The 13294-nt window shown below is 53.8% G+C and overlaps 23 non-coding genes across 23 annotated transcripts; all 23 read right to left on the bottom strand.

The window, feature by feature from the left end:
- Positions 1 to 1142: 1142 nt before the first annotated feature.
- Positions 1143 to 1214, bottom strand: Trnah-gug (transfer RNA histidin (anticodon GUG)). Its single transcript has one exon. It is a non-coding gene; the product is annotated as a tRNA-His (tRNA).
- A 374-nt stretch (positions 1215 to 1588) lies between these two features.
- Positions 1589 to 1660, bottom strand: Trnae-cuc (transfer RNA glutamic acid (anticodon CUC)). Its single transcript has one exon. It is a non-coding gene; the product is annotated as a tRNA-Glu (tRNA).
- A 444-nt stretch (positions 1661 to 2104) lies between these two features.
- Trnal-uag (transfer RNA leucine (anticodon UAG)) lies at positions 2105 to 2186 on the bottom strand. Its single transcript has one exon. It is a non-coding gene; the product is annotated as a tRNA-Leu (tRNA).
- A 592-nt stretch (positions 2187 to 2778) lies between these two features.
- Positions 2779 to 2850, bottom strand: Trnah-gug (transfer RNA histidin (anticodon GUG)). The gene has a single exon. It is a non-coding gene; the product is annotated as a tRNA-His (tRNA).
- Positions 2851 to 3224: 374 nt separating this feature from the next.
- On the bottom strand, positions 3225 to 3296 carry Trnae-cuc (transfer RNA glutamic acid (anticodon CUC)). The gene has a single exon. It is a non-coding gene; the product is annotated as a tRNA-Glu (tRNA).
- A 444-nt stretch (positions 3297 to 3740) lies between these two features.
- Positions 3741 to 3822, bottom strand: Trnal-uag (transfer RNA leucine (anticodon UAG)). The gene has a single exon. It is a non-coding gene; the product is annotated as a tRNA-Leu (tRNA).
- A 590-nt stretch (positions 3823 to 4412) lies between these two features.
- Trnah-gug (transfer RNA histidin (anticodon GUG)) lies at positions 4413 to 4484 on the bottom strand. The gene has a single exon. It is a non-coding gene; the product is annotated as a tRNA-His (tRNA).
- A 374-nt stretch (positions 4485 to 4858) lies between these two features.
- Trnae-cuc (transfer RNA glutamic acid (anticodon CUC)) lies at positions 4859 to 4930 on the bottom strand. The gene has a single exon. It is a non-coding gene; the product is annotated as a tRNA-Glu (tRNA).
- A 444-nt stretch (positions 4931 to 5374) lies between these two features.
- On the bottom strand, positions 5375 to 5456 carry Trnal-uag (transfer RNA leucine (anticodon UAG)). The gene has a single exon. It is a non-coding gene; the product is annotated as a tRNA-Leu (tRNA).
- Positions 5457 to 6048: 592 nt separating this feature from the next.
- On the bottom strand, positions 6049 to 6120 carry Trnah-gug (transfer RNA histidin (anticodon GUG)). The gene has a single exon. It is a non-coding gene; the product is annotated as a tRNA-His (tRNA).
- A 374-nt stretch (positions 6121 to 6494) lies between these two features.
- Trnae-cuc (transfer RNA glutamic acid (anticodon CUC)) lies at positions 6495 to 6566 on the bottom strand. The gene has a single exon. It is a non-coding gene; the product is annotated as a tRNA-Glu (tRNA).
- A 444-nt stretch (positions 6567 to 7010) lies between these two features.
- Positions 7011 to 7092, bottom strand: Trnal-uag (transfer RNA leucine (anticodon UAG)). Its single transcript has one exon. It is a non-coding gene; the product is annotated as a tRNA-Leu (tRNA).
- Positions 7093 to 7682: 590 nt separating this feature from the next.
- Trnah-gug (transfer RNA histidin (anticodon GUG)) lies at positions 7683 to 7754 on the bottom strand. Its single transcript has one exon. It is a non-coding gene; the product is annotated as a tRNA-His (tRNA).
- Positions 7755 to 8128: 374 nt separating this feature from the next.
- On the bottom strand, positions 8129 to 8200 carry Trnae-cuc (transfer RNA glutamic acid (anticodon CUC)). Its single transcript has one exon. It is a non-coding gene; the product is annotated as a tRNA-Glu (tRNA).
- Positions 8201 to 8644: 444 nt separating this feature from the next.
- Trnal-uag (transfer RNA leucine (anticodon UAG)) lies at positions 8645 to 8726 on the bottom strand. Its single transcript has one exon. It is a non-coding gene; the product is annotated as a tRNA-Leu (tRNA).
- Positions 8727 to 9316: 590 nt separating this feature from the next.
- Trnah-gug (transfer RNA histidin (anticodon GUG)) lies at positions 9317 to 9388 on the bottom strand. The gene has a single exon. It is a non-coding gene; the product is annotated as a tRNA-His (tRNA).
- A 374-nt stretch (positions 9389 to 9762) lies between these two features.
- Positions 9763 to 9834, bottom strand: Trnae-cuc (transfer RNA glutamic acid (anticodon CUC)). The gene has a single exon. It is a non-coding gene; the product is annotated as a tRNA-Glu (tRNA).
- A 444-nt stretch (positions 9835 to 10278) lies between these two features.
- On the bottom strand, positions 10279 to 10360 carry Trnal-uag (transfer RNA leucine (anticodon UAG)). Its single transcript has one exon. It is a non-coding gene; the product is annotated as a tRNA-Leu (tRNA).
- A 590-nt stretch (positions 10361 to 10950) lies between these two features.
- Positions 10951 to 11022, bottom strand: Trnah-gug (transfer RNA histidin (anticodon GUG)). The gene has a single exon. It is a non-coding gene; the product is annotated as a tRNA-His (tRNA).
- A 374-nt stretch (positions 11023 to 11396) lies between these two features.
- Trnae-cuc (transfer RNA glutamic acid (anticodon CUC)) lies at positions 11397 to 11468 on the bottom strand. Its single transcript has one exon. It is a non-coding gene; the product is annotated as a tRNA-Glu (tRNA).
- A 444-nt stretch (positions 11469 to 11912) lies between these two features.
- On the bottom strand, positions 11913 to 11994 carry Trnal-uag (transfer RNA leucine (anticodon UAG)). Its single transcript has one exon. It is a non-coding gene; the product is annotated as a tRNA-Leu (tRNA).
- Positions 11995 to 12584: 590 nt separating this feature from the next.
- Positions 12585 to 12656, bottom strand: Trnah-gug (transfer RNA histidin (anticodon GUG)). The gene has a single exon. It is a non-coding gene; the product is annotated as a tRNA-His (tRNA).
- Positions 12657 to 13030: 374 nt separating this feature from the next.
- Trnae-cuc (transfer RNA glutamic acid (anticodon CUC)) lies at positions 13031 to 13102 on the bottom strand. Its single transcript has one exon. It is a non-coding gene; the product is annotated as a tRNA-Glu (tRNA).
- Between the last annotated feature and the right edge of the window lie 192 nt (positions 13103 to 13294).

Genomic DNA, 13294 nt, shown 5'->3' with positions numbered 1-13294 from the left:
CTGTACCATACGGAAGTAAACTACGAGAAATAGTTTCATTACGGACTTCGAATGGCAGGTTAAACACGCGAACAGTGCGTATACCATAACCCGCGTTCGATAGCACAACATCACTAATTGTACCGTCAAGGTGCTTAATTTTACGTACACCACCATTCACATTGACGAGAGAATCACACATATCTGAAGATGACAGTTTGAGAAATAACGAGTTAAGGAACGCGTCTAGTTGAACACCAAGAACTACACTTTTCGGCAATTGAAGTTCGTTTCTAACCCATTCGTGAATCTCGAAAGCCGTAGGGCGACGGACGGATCTATCAAACGCGCACTGAATATTGTTCTCACGATTCTCTGAACGATCGAGATCCATAGTACTCACAGGAATAACAAACACTGAAGAAATAGCGCCGCGAAGCACACGCCGCCGACCGCGATCCGCACGTAAACACCGCCCGACACGCCGCAGCGAGCGCGCGATGTGTTCGGGCCCACGGCTCCGAAGAGACTGGTGCCTAAAACCAGCGCCTTAGACCGCTCGGCCACGTTACCGTTATAGCGCCGACGACAATACGTTTCCTTTGTACTACAAAGATCACTTCGAAATGGAAATATCTCGGCAATCGCTGTAACATGTATTTCCTCTGCTCTCCCATTGGAAGCGTCTCTTTAGGCCATCCACAACAAGAAAATGCCGTGCCCGCCGTGTGGTAGCGGCGCCACTTGTCTGAAGCTGTCGTAGTTAAGGCGACAGCATCAAGAGACGTTTTCGTGCCGTGACCAGGTTTCGAACGCACGCGTCCGAAGAGACTGGTGCCTAAAACAAGCGCCTTAGATCGCTCGGCCACGCTACCTGCGCTACCTTCGGCCCCAGTGTTCCTAGCATTTGTAGAAACGGTGCACGCCACAGCTTCCTGCTCCGCTGTTCATCCAATCCGTCGCACCTCAAACAACTGCCCTTTTCGACTACAGAGAGCAGCGGACGTCTGCGCCTCACGGCCGCCGGCATTACGTGTTGGCGATGAAGTGGTAGTACAAACTGCGGACTGCGGAACACGAGTGAAAAATCAAGAAAGCACTGTGATTTCGAGTACTCGTGCACTATCGTCACTGCAACGGTAGCAAGGCAAAACTTTCAAAATTGCCGTGACCAGGATTCGAACCTGGGTTATTGCGGCCACAACGCAATGTCCTAACCACTAGACGATCACGGCCACGCACTCGCCCACGGAGGCAGCTGGCTGGAGTGCAAGTGGCGATACACAGCAAAGCCTAGGCCAAGGTGGACGCCACAGCAGTGTCAGACACGGTCTCCATCACGTGTATACGAGTAAATGAACGTGCCTGCGCTGTCAGGACACTAACTAGAGTGGTTAGCTACATTCACCTCCCTGGCAGTGTCTTGCAGTCCTCCAAGCCTCTTGACTATGGGTATGTGGCTCGATAACAAGTGAATAGACGCCGCATCTCTCTCGCCGTCAGGTGTAGCCGCGAATCATACTTAACGCAGCTTTGTGCACGCGTCAGCGTAGCGTCAGTCGAGCAAAGTCGGGACAAGTCGCATAAGAGGAGCAACAAAAACTCACGTTTCCGGTACCGGGAATCGAACCCGGGCCTCCTGGGTGAGAGCCAGGTATCCTAGCCACTAGACTACACCGGATTACGACGCCAGTGCTCTTCCTGCGAACGCAGCAACCAGCCACGATTAACTGACGACAACTGTAAGAAATACACTCTTTCACGTTATAGAACGGCATCCTCTGGACGCATTTCATGGAGACGAACGCCAGCAGTGACGAGAGCAAAAGGCGCCTACAAATCCTGTCGTTGCTCCACGTACTGTTCTACGACAATTCACGAAGCAGACGCTCACGCCTTGTTGTGCTGTTTCCTTTGCGGGCAATGGGTGCAGCTGTCTTCGACGCAGGAAACATTACACGTTTAGCAGCTGTGGGGTTGGAACCCACGCCTCCGAAGTGACTGGTGCCTAAAACCAGCGCCTTAGACCGCTCGGCCACTCTACCTACACAACACGCGCGACACAGGAGCTGCGTCCTAGCCCACGACAACACACAGCAACGGCACAAAAATGAGACGTCAAAATTGGCAACGGTGGGATTCGAACCCACGCCTCCGAAGAGACTGGTGCCTAAAACCAGCGCCTTAGACCGCTCGGCCACGTTACCGTTATAGCGCCGACGACAATACGTTTCCTTTGTACTACAAAGATCACTTCGAAATGGAAATATCTCGGCAATCGCTGTAACATGTATTTCCTCTGCTCTCCCATTGGAAGCGTCTCTTTAGGCCATCCACAACAAGAAAATGCCGTGCCCGCCGTGTGGTAGCGGCGCCACTTGTCTGAAGCTGTCGTAGTTAAGGCGACAGCATCAAAAGAGACGTTTTCGTGCCGTGACCAGGTTTCGAACGCACGCGTCCGAAGAGACTGGTGCCTAAAACAAGCGCCTTAGATCGCTCGGCCACGCTACCTGCGCTACCTTCGGCCCCAGTGTTCCTAGCATTTGTAGAAACGGTGCACGCCACAGCTTCCTGCTCCGCTGTTCATCCAATCCGTCGCACCTCAAACAACTGCCCTTTTCGACTACAGAGAGCAGCGGACGTCTGCGCCTCACGGCCGCCGGCATTACGTGTTGGCGATGAAGTGGTAGTACAAACTGCGGACTGCGGAACACGAGTGAAAAATCAAGAAAGCACTGTGATTTCGAGTACTCGTGCACTATCGTCACTGCAACGGTAGCAAGGCAAAACTTTCAAAATTGCCGTGACCAGGATTCGAACCTGGGTTATTGCGGCCACAACGCAATGTCCTAACCACTAGACGATCACGGCCACGCACGCGCCCACGGAGGCAGCTGGCTGGAGTGCAAGTGGCGATACACAGCAAAGCCTAGGCCAAGGTGGACGCCACAGCAGTGTCAGACACGGTCTCCATCACGTGTATACGAGTAAATGAACGTGCCTGCGCTGTCAGGACACTAACTGGAGTGGTTAGCTACATTCACCTCCCTGGCAGTGTCTTGCAGTCCTCCAAGCCTCTTGACTATGGGTATGTGGCTCGATAACAAGTGAATAGACGCCGCATCTCTCTCGCCGTCAGGTGTAGCCGCGAATCATACTTAACGCAGCTTTGTGCACGCGTCAGCGTAGCGTCAGTCGAGCAAAGTCGGGACAAGTCGCATAAGAGGAGCAACAAAAACTCACGTTTCCGGTACCGGGAATCGAACCCGGGCCTCCTGGGTGAGAGCCAGGTATCCTAGCCACTAGACTACACCGGATTACGACGCCAGTGCTCTTCCTGCGAACGCAGCAACCAGCCACGATTAACTGACGACAACTGTAAGAAATACACTCTTTCACGTTATAGAACGGCATCCTCTGGACGCATTTCATGGAGACGAACGCCAGCAGTGACGAGAGCAAAAGGCGCCTACAAATCCTGTCGTTGCTCCACGTACTGTTCTACGACAATTCACGAAGCAGACGCTCACGCCTTGTTGTGCTGTTTCCTTTGCGGGCAATGGGTGCAGCTGTCTTCGACGCAGGAAACATTACACGTTTAGCAGCTGTGGGGTTGGAACCCACGCCTCCGAAGTGACTGGTGCCTAAAACCAGCGCCTTAGACCGCTCGGCCACTCTACCTACACAACACGCGCGACACAGGAGCTGCGTCCTAGCCCACGACAACACACAGCAACGGCACAAAAATGAGACGTCAAAATTGGCAACGGTGGGATTCGAACCCACGCCTCCGAAGAGACTGGTGCCTAAAACCAGCGCCTTAGACCGCTCGGCCACGTTACCGTTATAGTGCCGACGACAATACGTTTCCTTTGTACTACAAAGATCACTTCGAAATGGAAATATCTCGGCAATCGCTGTAACATGTATTTCCTCTGCTCTCCCATTGGAAGCGTCTCTTTAGGCCATCCACAACAAGAAAATGCCGTGCCCGCCGTGTGGTAGCGGCGCCACTTGTCTGAAGCTGTCGTAGTTAAGGCGACAGCATCAAGAGACGTTTTCGTGCCGTGACCAGGTTTCGAACGCACGCGTCCGAAGAGACTGGTGCCTAAAACAAGCGCCTTAGATCGCTCGGCCACGCTACCTGCGCTACCTTCGGCCCCAGTGTTCCTAGCATTTGTAGAAACGGTGCACGCCACAGCTTCCTGCTCCGCTGTTCATCCAATCCGTCGCACCTCAAACCACTGCCCTTTTCGACTACAGAGAGCAGCGGACGTCTGCGCCTCACGGCCGCCGGCATTACGTGTTGGCGATGAAGTGGTAGTACAAACTGCGGACTGCGGAACACGAGTGAAAAATCAAGAAAGCACTGTGATTTCGAGTACTCGTGCACTATCGTCACTGCAACGGTAGCAAGGCAAAACTTTCAAAATTGCCGTGACCAGGATTCGAACCTGGGTTATTGCGGCCACAACGCAATGTCCTAACCACTAGACGATCACGGCCACGCACGCGCCCACGGAGGCAGCTGGCTGGAGTGCAAGTGGCGATACACAGCAAAGCCTAGGCCAAGGTGGACGCCACAGCAGTGTCAGACACGGTCTCCATCACGTGTATACGAGTAAATGAACGTGCCTGCGCTGTCAGGACACTAACTAGAGTGGTTAGCTACATTCACCTCCCTGGCAGTGTCTTGCAGTCCTCCAAGCCTCTTGACTATGGGTATGTGGCTCGATAACAAGTGAATAGACGCCGCATCTCTCTCGCCGTCAGGTGTAGCCGCGAATCATACTTAACGCAGCTTTGTGCACGCGTCAGCGTAGCGTCAGTCGAGCAAAGTCGGGACAAGTCGCATAAGAGGAGCAACAAAAACTCACGTTTCCGGTACCGGGAATCGAACCCGGGCCTCCTGGGTGAGAGCCAGGTATCCTAGCCACTAGACTACACCGGATTACGACGCCAGTGCTCTTCCTGCGAACGCAGCAACCAGCCACGATTAACTGACGACAACTGTAAGAAATACACTCTTTCACGTTATAGAACGGCATCCTCTGGACGCATTTCATGGAGACGAACGCCAGCAGTGACGAGAGCAAAAGGCGCCTACAAATCCTGTCGTTGCTCCACGTACTGTTCTACGACAATTCACGAAGCAGACGCTCACGCCTTGTTGTGCTGTTTCCTTTGCGGGCAATGGGTGCAGCTGTCTTCGACGCAGGAAACATTACACGTTTAGCAGCTGTGGGGTTGGAACCCACGCCTCCGAAGTGACTGGTGCCTAAAACCAGCGCCTTAGACCGCTCGGCCACTCTACCTACACAACACGCGCGACACAGGAGCTGCGTCCTAGCCCACGACAACACACAGCAACGGCACAAAAATGAGACGTCAAAATTGGCAACGGTGGGATTCGAACCCACGCCTCCGAAGAGACTGGTGCCTAAAACCAGCGCCTTAGACCGCTCGGCCACGTTACCGTTATAGCGCCGACGACAATACGTTTCCTTTGTACTACAAAGATCACTTCGAAATGGAAATATCTCGGCAATCGCTGTAACATGTATTTCCTCTGCTCTCCCATTGGAAGCGTCTCTTTAGGCCATCCACAACAAGAAAATGCCGTGCCCGCCGTGTGGTAGCGGCGCCACTTGTCTGAAGCTGTCGTAGTTAAGGCGACAGCATCAAAAGAGACGTTTTCGTGCCGTGACCAGGTTTCGAACGCACGCGTCCGAAGAGACTGGTGCCTAAAACAAGCGCCTTAGATCGCTCGGCCACGCTACCTGCGCTACCTTCGGCCCCAGTGTTCCTAGCATTTGTAGAAACGGTGCACGCCACAGCTTCCTGCTCCGCTGTTCATCCAATCCGTCGCACCTCAAACAACTGCCCTTTTCGACTACAGAGAGCAGCGGACGTCTGCGCCTCACGGCCGCCGGCATTACGTGTTGGCGATGAAGTGGTAGTACAAACTGCGGACTGCGGAACACGAGTGAAAAATCAAGAAAGCACTGTGATTTCGAGTACTCGTGCACTATCGTCACTGCAACGGTAGCAAGGCAAAACTTTCAAAATTGCCGTGACCAGGATTCGAACCTGGGTTATTGCGGCCACAACGCAATGTCCTAACCACTAGACGATCACGGCCACGCACGCGCCCACGGAGGCAGCTGGCTGGAGTGCAAGTGGCGATACACAGCAAAGCCTAGGCCAAGGTGGACGCCACAGCAGTGTCAGACACGGTCTCCATCACGTGTATACGAGTAAATGAACGTGCCTGCGCTGTCAGGACACTAACTGGAGTGGTTAGCTACATTCACCTCCCTGGCAGTGTCTTGCAGTCCTCCAAGCCTCTTGACTATGGGTATGTGGCTCGATAACAAGTGAATAGACGCCGCATCTCTCTCGCCGTCAGGTGTAGCCGCGAATCATACTTAACGCAGCTTTGTGCACGCGTCAGCGTAGCGTCAGTCGAGCAAAGTCGGGACAAGTCGCATAAGAGGAGCAACAAAAACTCACGTTTCCGGTACCGGGAATCGAACCCGGGCCTCCTGGGTGAGAGCCAGGTATCCTAGCCACTAGACTACACCGGATTACGACGCCAGTGCTCTTCCTGCGAACGCAGCAACCAGCCACGATTAACTGACGACAACTGTAAGAAATACACTCTTTCACGTTATAGAACGGCATCCTCTGGACGCATTTCATGGAGACGAACGCCAGCAGTGACGAGAGCAAAAGGCGCCTACAAATCCTGTCGTTGCTCCACGTACTGTTCTACGACAATTCACGAAGCAGACGCTCACGCCTTGTTGTGCTGTTTCCTTTGCGGGCAATGGGTGCAGCTGTCTTCGACGCAGGAAACATTACACGTTTAGCAGCTGTGGGGTTGGAACCCACGCCTCCGAAGTGACTGGTGCCTAAAACCAGCGCCTTAGACCGCTCGGCCACTCTACCTACACAACACGCGCGACACAGGAGCTGCGTCCTAGCCCACGACAACACACAGCAACGGCACAAAAATGAGACGTCAAAATTGGCAACGGTGGGATTCGAACCCACGCCTCCGAAGAGACTGGTGCCTAAAACCAGCGCCTTAGACCGCTCGGCCACGTTACCGTTATAGCGCCGACGACAATACGTTTCCTTTGTACTACAAAGATCACTTCGAAATGGAAATATCTCGGCAATCGCTGTAACATGTATTTCCTCTGCTCTCCCATTGGAAGCGTCTCTTTAGGCCATCCACAACAAGAAAATGCCGTGCCCGCCGTGTGGTAGCGGCGCCACTTGTCTGAAGCTGTCGTAGTTAAGGCGACAGCATCAAGAGACGTTTTCGTGCCGTGACCAGGTTTCGAACGCACGCGTCCGAAGAGACTGGTGCCTAAAACAAGCGCCTTAGATCGCTCGGCCACGCTACCTGCGCTACCTTCGGCCCCAGTGTTCCTAGCATTTGTAGAAACGGTGCACGCCACAGCTTCCTGCTCCGCTGTTCATCCAATCCGTCGCACCTCAAACCACTGCCCTTTTCGACTACAGAGAGCAGCGGACGTCTGCGCCTCACGGCCGCCGGCATTACGTGTTGGCGATGAAGTGGTAGTACAAACTGCGGACTGCGGAACACGAGTGAAAAATCAAGAAAGCACTGTGATTTCGAGTACTCGTGCACTATCGTCACTGCAACGGTAGCAAGGCAAAACTTTCAAAATTGCCGTGACCAGGATTCGAACCTGGGTTATTGCGGCCACAACGCAATGTCCTAACCACTAGACGATCACGGCCACGCACGCGCCCACGGAGGCAGCTGGCTGGAGTGCAAGTGGCGATACACAGCAAAGCCTAGGCCAAGGTGGACGCCACAGCAGTGTCAGACACGGTCTCCATCACGTGTATACGAGTAAATGAACGTGCCTGCGCTGTCAGGACACTAACTAGAGTGGTTAGCTACATTCACCTCCCTGGCAGTGTCTTGCAGTCCTCCAAGCCTCTTGACTATGGGTATGTGGCTCGATAACAAGTGAATAGACGCCGCATCTCTCTCGCCGTCAGGTGTAGCCGCGAATCATACTTAACGCAGCTTTGTGCACGCGTCAGCGTAGCGTCAGTCGAGCAAAGTCGGGACAAGTCGCATAAGAGGAGCAACAAAAACTCACGTTTCCGGTACCGGGAATCGAACCCGGGCCTCCTGGGTGAGAGCCAGGTATCCTAGCCACTAGACTACACCGGATTACGACGCCAGTGCTCTTCCTGCGAACGCAGCAACCAGCCCCGATTAACTGACGACAACTGTAAGAAATACACTCTTTCACGTTATAGAACGGCATCCTCTGGACGCATTTCATGGAGACGAACGCCAGCAGTGACGAGAGCAAAAGGCGCCTACAAATCCTGTCGTTGCTCCACGTACTGTTCTACGACAATTCACGAAGCAGACGCTCACGCCTTGTTGTGCTGTTTCCTTTGCGGGCAATGGGTGCAGCTGTCTTCGACGCAGGAAACATTACACGTTTAGCAGCTGTGGGGTTGGAACCCACGCCTCCGAAGTGACTGGTGCCTAAAACCAGCGCCTTAGACCGCTCGGCCACTCTACCTACACAACACGCGCGACACAGGAGCTGCGTCCTAGCCCACGACAACACACAGCAACGGCACAAAAATGAGACGTCAAAATTGGCAACGGTGGGATTCGAACCCACGCCTCCGAAGAGACTGGTGCCTAAAACCAGCGCCTTAGACCGCTCGGCCACGTTACCGTTATAGCGCCGACGACAATACGTTTCCTTTGTACTACAAAGATCACTTCGAAATGGAAATATCTCGGCAATCGCTGTAACATGTATTTCCTCTGCTCTCCCATTGGAAGCGTCTCTTTAGGCCATCCACAACAAGAAAATGCCGTGCCCGCCGTGTGGTAGCGGCGCCACTTGTCTGAAGCTGTCGTAGTTAAGGCGACAGCATCAAGAGACGTTTTCGTGCCGTGACCAGGTTTCGAACGCACGCGTCCGAAGAGACTGGTGCCTAAAACAAGCGCCTTAGATCGCTCGGCCACGCTACCTGCGCTACCTTCGGCCCCAGTGTTCCTAGCATTTGTAGAAACGGTGCACGCCACAGCTTCCTGCTCCGCTGTTCATCCAATCCGTCGCACCTCAAACAACTGCCCTTTTCGACTACAGAGAGCAGCGGACGTCTGCGCCTCACGGCCGCCGGCATTACGTGTTGGCGATGAAGTGGTAGTACAAACTGCGGACTGCGGAACACGAGTGAAAAATCAAGAAAGCACTGTGATTTCGAGTACTCGTGCACTATCGTCACTGCAACGGTAGCAAGGCAAAACTTTCAAAATTGCCGTGACCAGGATTCGAACCTGGGTTATTGCGGCCACAACGCAATGTCCTAACCACTAGACGATCACGGCCACGCACGCGCCCACGGAGGCAGCTGGCTGGAGTGCAAGTGGCGATACACAGCAAAGCCTAGGCCAAGGTGGACGCCACAGCAGTGTCAGACACGGTCTCCATCACGTGTATACGAGTAAATGAACGTGCCTGCGCTGTCAGGACACTAACTAGAGTGGTTAGCTACATTCACCTCCCTGGCAGTGTCTTGCAGTCCTCCAAGCCTCTTGACTATGGGTATGTGGCTCGATAACAAGTGAATAGACGCCGCATCTCTCTCGCCGTCAGGTGTAGCCGCGAATCATACTTAACGCAGCTTTGTGCACGCGTCAGCGTAGCGTCAGTCGAGCAAAGTCGGGACAAGTCGCATAAGAGGAGCAACAAAAACTCACGTTTCCGGTACCGGGAATCGAACCCGGGCCTCCTGGGTGAGAGCCAGGTATCCTAGCCACTAGACTACACCGGATTACGACGCCAGTGCTCTTCCTGCGAACGCAGCAACCAGCCACGATTAACTGACGACAACTGTAAGAAATACACTCTTTCACGTTATAGAACGGCATCCTCTGGACGCATTTCATGGAGACGAACGCCAGCAGTGACGAGAGCAAAAGGCGCCTACAAATCCTGTCGTTGCTCCACGTACTGTTCTACGACAATTCACGAAGCAGACGCTCACGCCTTGTTGTGCTGTTTCCTTTGCGGGCAATGGGTGCAGCTGTCTTCGACGCAGGAAACATTACACGTTTAGCAGCTGTGGGGTTGGAACCCACGCCTCCGAAGTGACTGGTGCCTAAAACCAGCGCCTTAGACCGCTCGGCCACTCTACCTACACAACACGCGCGACACAGGAGCTGCGTCCTAGCCCACGACAACACACAGCAACGGCACAAAAATGAGACGTCAAAATTGGCAACGGTGGGATTCGAACCCACGCCTCCGAAGAGACTGGTGCCTAAAACCAGCGCCTTAGACCGCTCGGCCACGTTACCGTTATAGCGCCGACGACAATACGTTTCCTTTGTACTACAAAGATCACTTCGAAATGGAAATATCTCGGCAATCGCTGTAACATGTATTTCCTCTGCTCTCCCATTGGAAGCGTCTCTTTAGGCCATCCACAACAAGAAAATGCCGTGCCCGCCGTGTGGTAGCGGCGCCACTTGTCTGAAGCTGTCGTAGTTAAGGCGACAGCATCAAGAGACGTTTTCGTGCCGTGACCAGGTTTCGAACGCACGCGTCCGAAGAGACTGGTGCCTAAAACAAGCGCCTTAGATCGCTCGGCCACGCTACCTGCGCTACCTTCGGCCCCAGTGTTCCTAGCATTTGTAGAAACGGTGCACGCCACAGCTTCCTGCTCCGCTGTTCATCCAATCCGTCGCACCTCAAACAACTGCCCTTTTCGACTACAGAGAGCAGCGGACGTCTGCGCCTCACGGCCGCCGGCATTACGTGTTGGCGATGAAGTGGTAGTACAAACTGCGGACTGCGGAACACGAGTGAAAAATCAAGAAAGCACTGTGATTTCGAGTACTCGTGCACTATCGTCACTGCAACGGTAGCAAGGCAAAACTTTCAAAATTGCCGTGACCAGGATTCGAACCTGGGTTATTGCGGCCACAACGCAATGTCCTAACCACTAGACGATCACGGCCACGCACGCGCCCACGGAGGCAGCTGGCTGGAGTGCAAGTGGCGATACACAGCAAAGCCTAGGCCAAGGTGGACGCCACAGCAGTGTCAGACACGGTCTCCATCACGTGTATACGAGTAAATGAACGTGCCTGCGCTGTCAGGACACTAACTAGAGTGGTTAGCTACATTCACCTCCCTGGCAGTGTCTTGCAGTCCTCCAAGCCTCTTGACTATGGGTATGTGGCTCGATAACAAGTGAATAGACGCCGCATCTCTCTCGCCGTCAGGTGTAGCCGCGAATCATACTTAACGCAGCTTTGTGCACGCGTCAGCGTAGCGTCAGTCGAGCAAAGTCGGGACAAGTCGCATAAGAGGAGCAACAAAAACTCACGTTTCCGGTACCGGGAATCGAACCCGGGCCTCCTGGGTGAGAGCCAGGTATCCTAGCCACTAGACTACACCGGATTACGACGCCAGTGCTCTTCCTGCGAACGCAGCAACCAGCCACGATTAACTGACGACAACTGTAAGAAATACACTCTTTCACGTTATAGAACGGCATCCTCTGGACGCATTTCATGGAGACGAACGCCAGCAGTGACGAGAGCAAAAGGCGCCTACAAATCCTGTCGTTGCTCCACGTACTGTTCTACGACAATTCACGAAGCAGACGCTCACGCCTTGTTGTGCTGTTTCCTTTGCGGGCAATGGGTGCAGCTGTCTTCGACGCAGGAAACATTACACGTTTAGCAGCTGTGGGGTTGGAACCCACGCCTCCGAAGTGACTGGTGCCTAAAACCAGCGCCTTAGACCGCTCGGCCACTCTACCTACACAACACGCGCGACACAGGAGCTGCGTCCTAGCCCACGACAACACACAGCAACGGCACAAAAATGAGACGTCAAAATTGGCAACGGTGGGATTCGAACCCACGCCTCCGAAGAGACTGGTGCCTAAAACCAGCGCCTTAGACCGCTCGGCCACGTTACCGTTATAGCGCCGACGACAATACGTTTCCTTTGTACTACAAAGATCACTTCGAAATGGAAATATCTCGGCAATCGCTGTAACATGTATTTCCTCTGCTCTCCCATTGGAAGCGTCTCTTTAGGCCATCCACAACAAGAAAATGCCGTGCCCGCCGTGTGGTAGCGGCGCCACTTGTCTGAAGCTGTCGTAGTTAAGGCGACAGCATCAAGAGACGTTTTCGTGCCGTGACCAGGTTTCGAACGCACGCGTCCGAAGAGACTGGTGCCTAAAACAAGCGCCTTAGATCGCTCGGCCACGCTACCTGCGCTACCTTCGGCCCCAGTGTTCCTAGCATTTGTAGAAACGGTGCACGCCACAGCTTCCTGCTCCGCTGTTCATCCAATCCGTCGCACCTCAAACAACTGCCCTTTTCGACTACAGAGAGCAGCGGACGTCTGCGCCTCACGGCCGCCGGCATTACGTGTTGGCGATGAAGTGGTAGTACAAACTGCGGACTGCGGAACACGAGTGAAAAATCAAGAAAGCACTGTGATTTCGAGTACTCGTGCACTATCGTCACTGCAACGGTAGCAAGGCAAAACTTTCAAAATTGCCGTGACCAGGATACGAACCTGGGTTATTGCGGCCACAACGCAATGTCCTAACCACTAGACGATCACGGCCACGCACGCGCCCACGGAGGCAGCTGGCTGGAGTGCAAGTGGCGATACACAGCAAAGCCTAGGCCAAGGTGGACGCCACAGCAGTGTCAGACACGGTCTCCATCACGTGTATACGAGTAAATGAACGTGCCTGCGCTGTCAGGACACTAACTAGAGTGGTTAGCTACATTCACCTCCCTGGCAGTGTCTTGCAGTCCTCCAAGCCTCTTGACTATGGGTATGTGGCTCGATAACAAGTGAATAGACGCCGCATCTCTCTCGCCGTCAGGTGTAGCCGCGAATCATACTTAACGCAGCTTTGTGCACGCGTCAGCGTAGCGTCAGTCGAGCAAAGTCGGGACAAGTCGCATAAGAGGAGCAACAAAAACTCACGTTTCCGGTACCGGGAATCGAACCCGGGCCTCCTGGGTGAGAGCCAGGTATCCTAGCCACTAGACTACACCGGATTACGACGCCAGTGCTCTTCCTGCGAACGCAGCAACCAGCCACGATTAACTGACGACAACTGTAAGAAATACACTCTTTCACGTTATAGAACGGCATCCTCTGGACGCATTTCATGGAGACGAACGCCAGCAGTGACGAGAGCAAAAGGCGCCTACAAATCCTGTCGTTGCTCCACGTACTGTTCTACGACA

Source organism: Schistocerca gregaria, unplaced genomic scaffold (genome assembly GCF_023897955.1).
Source record: "Schistocerca gregaria isolate iqSchGreg1 unplaced genomic scaffold, iqSchGreg1.2 ptg001369l, whole genome shotgun sequence".
Taxonomy (NCBI): Eukaryota; Metazoa; Arthropoda; class Insecta; order Orthoptera; family Acrididae; genus Schistocerca; species Schistocerca gregaria.
The sequence above is the reverse complement of the archived record's forward strand: the minus strand, read 5'-3'. Positions and strand labels throughout refer to the sequence as shown.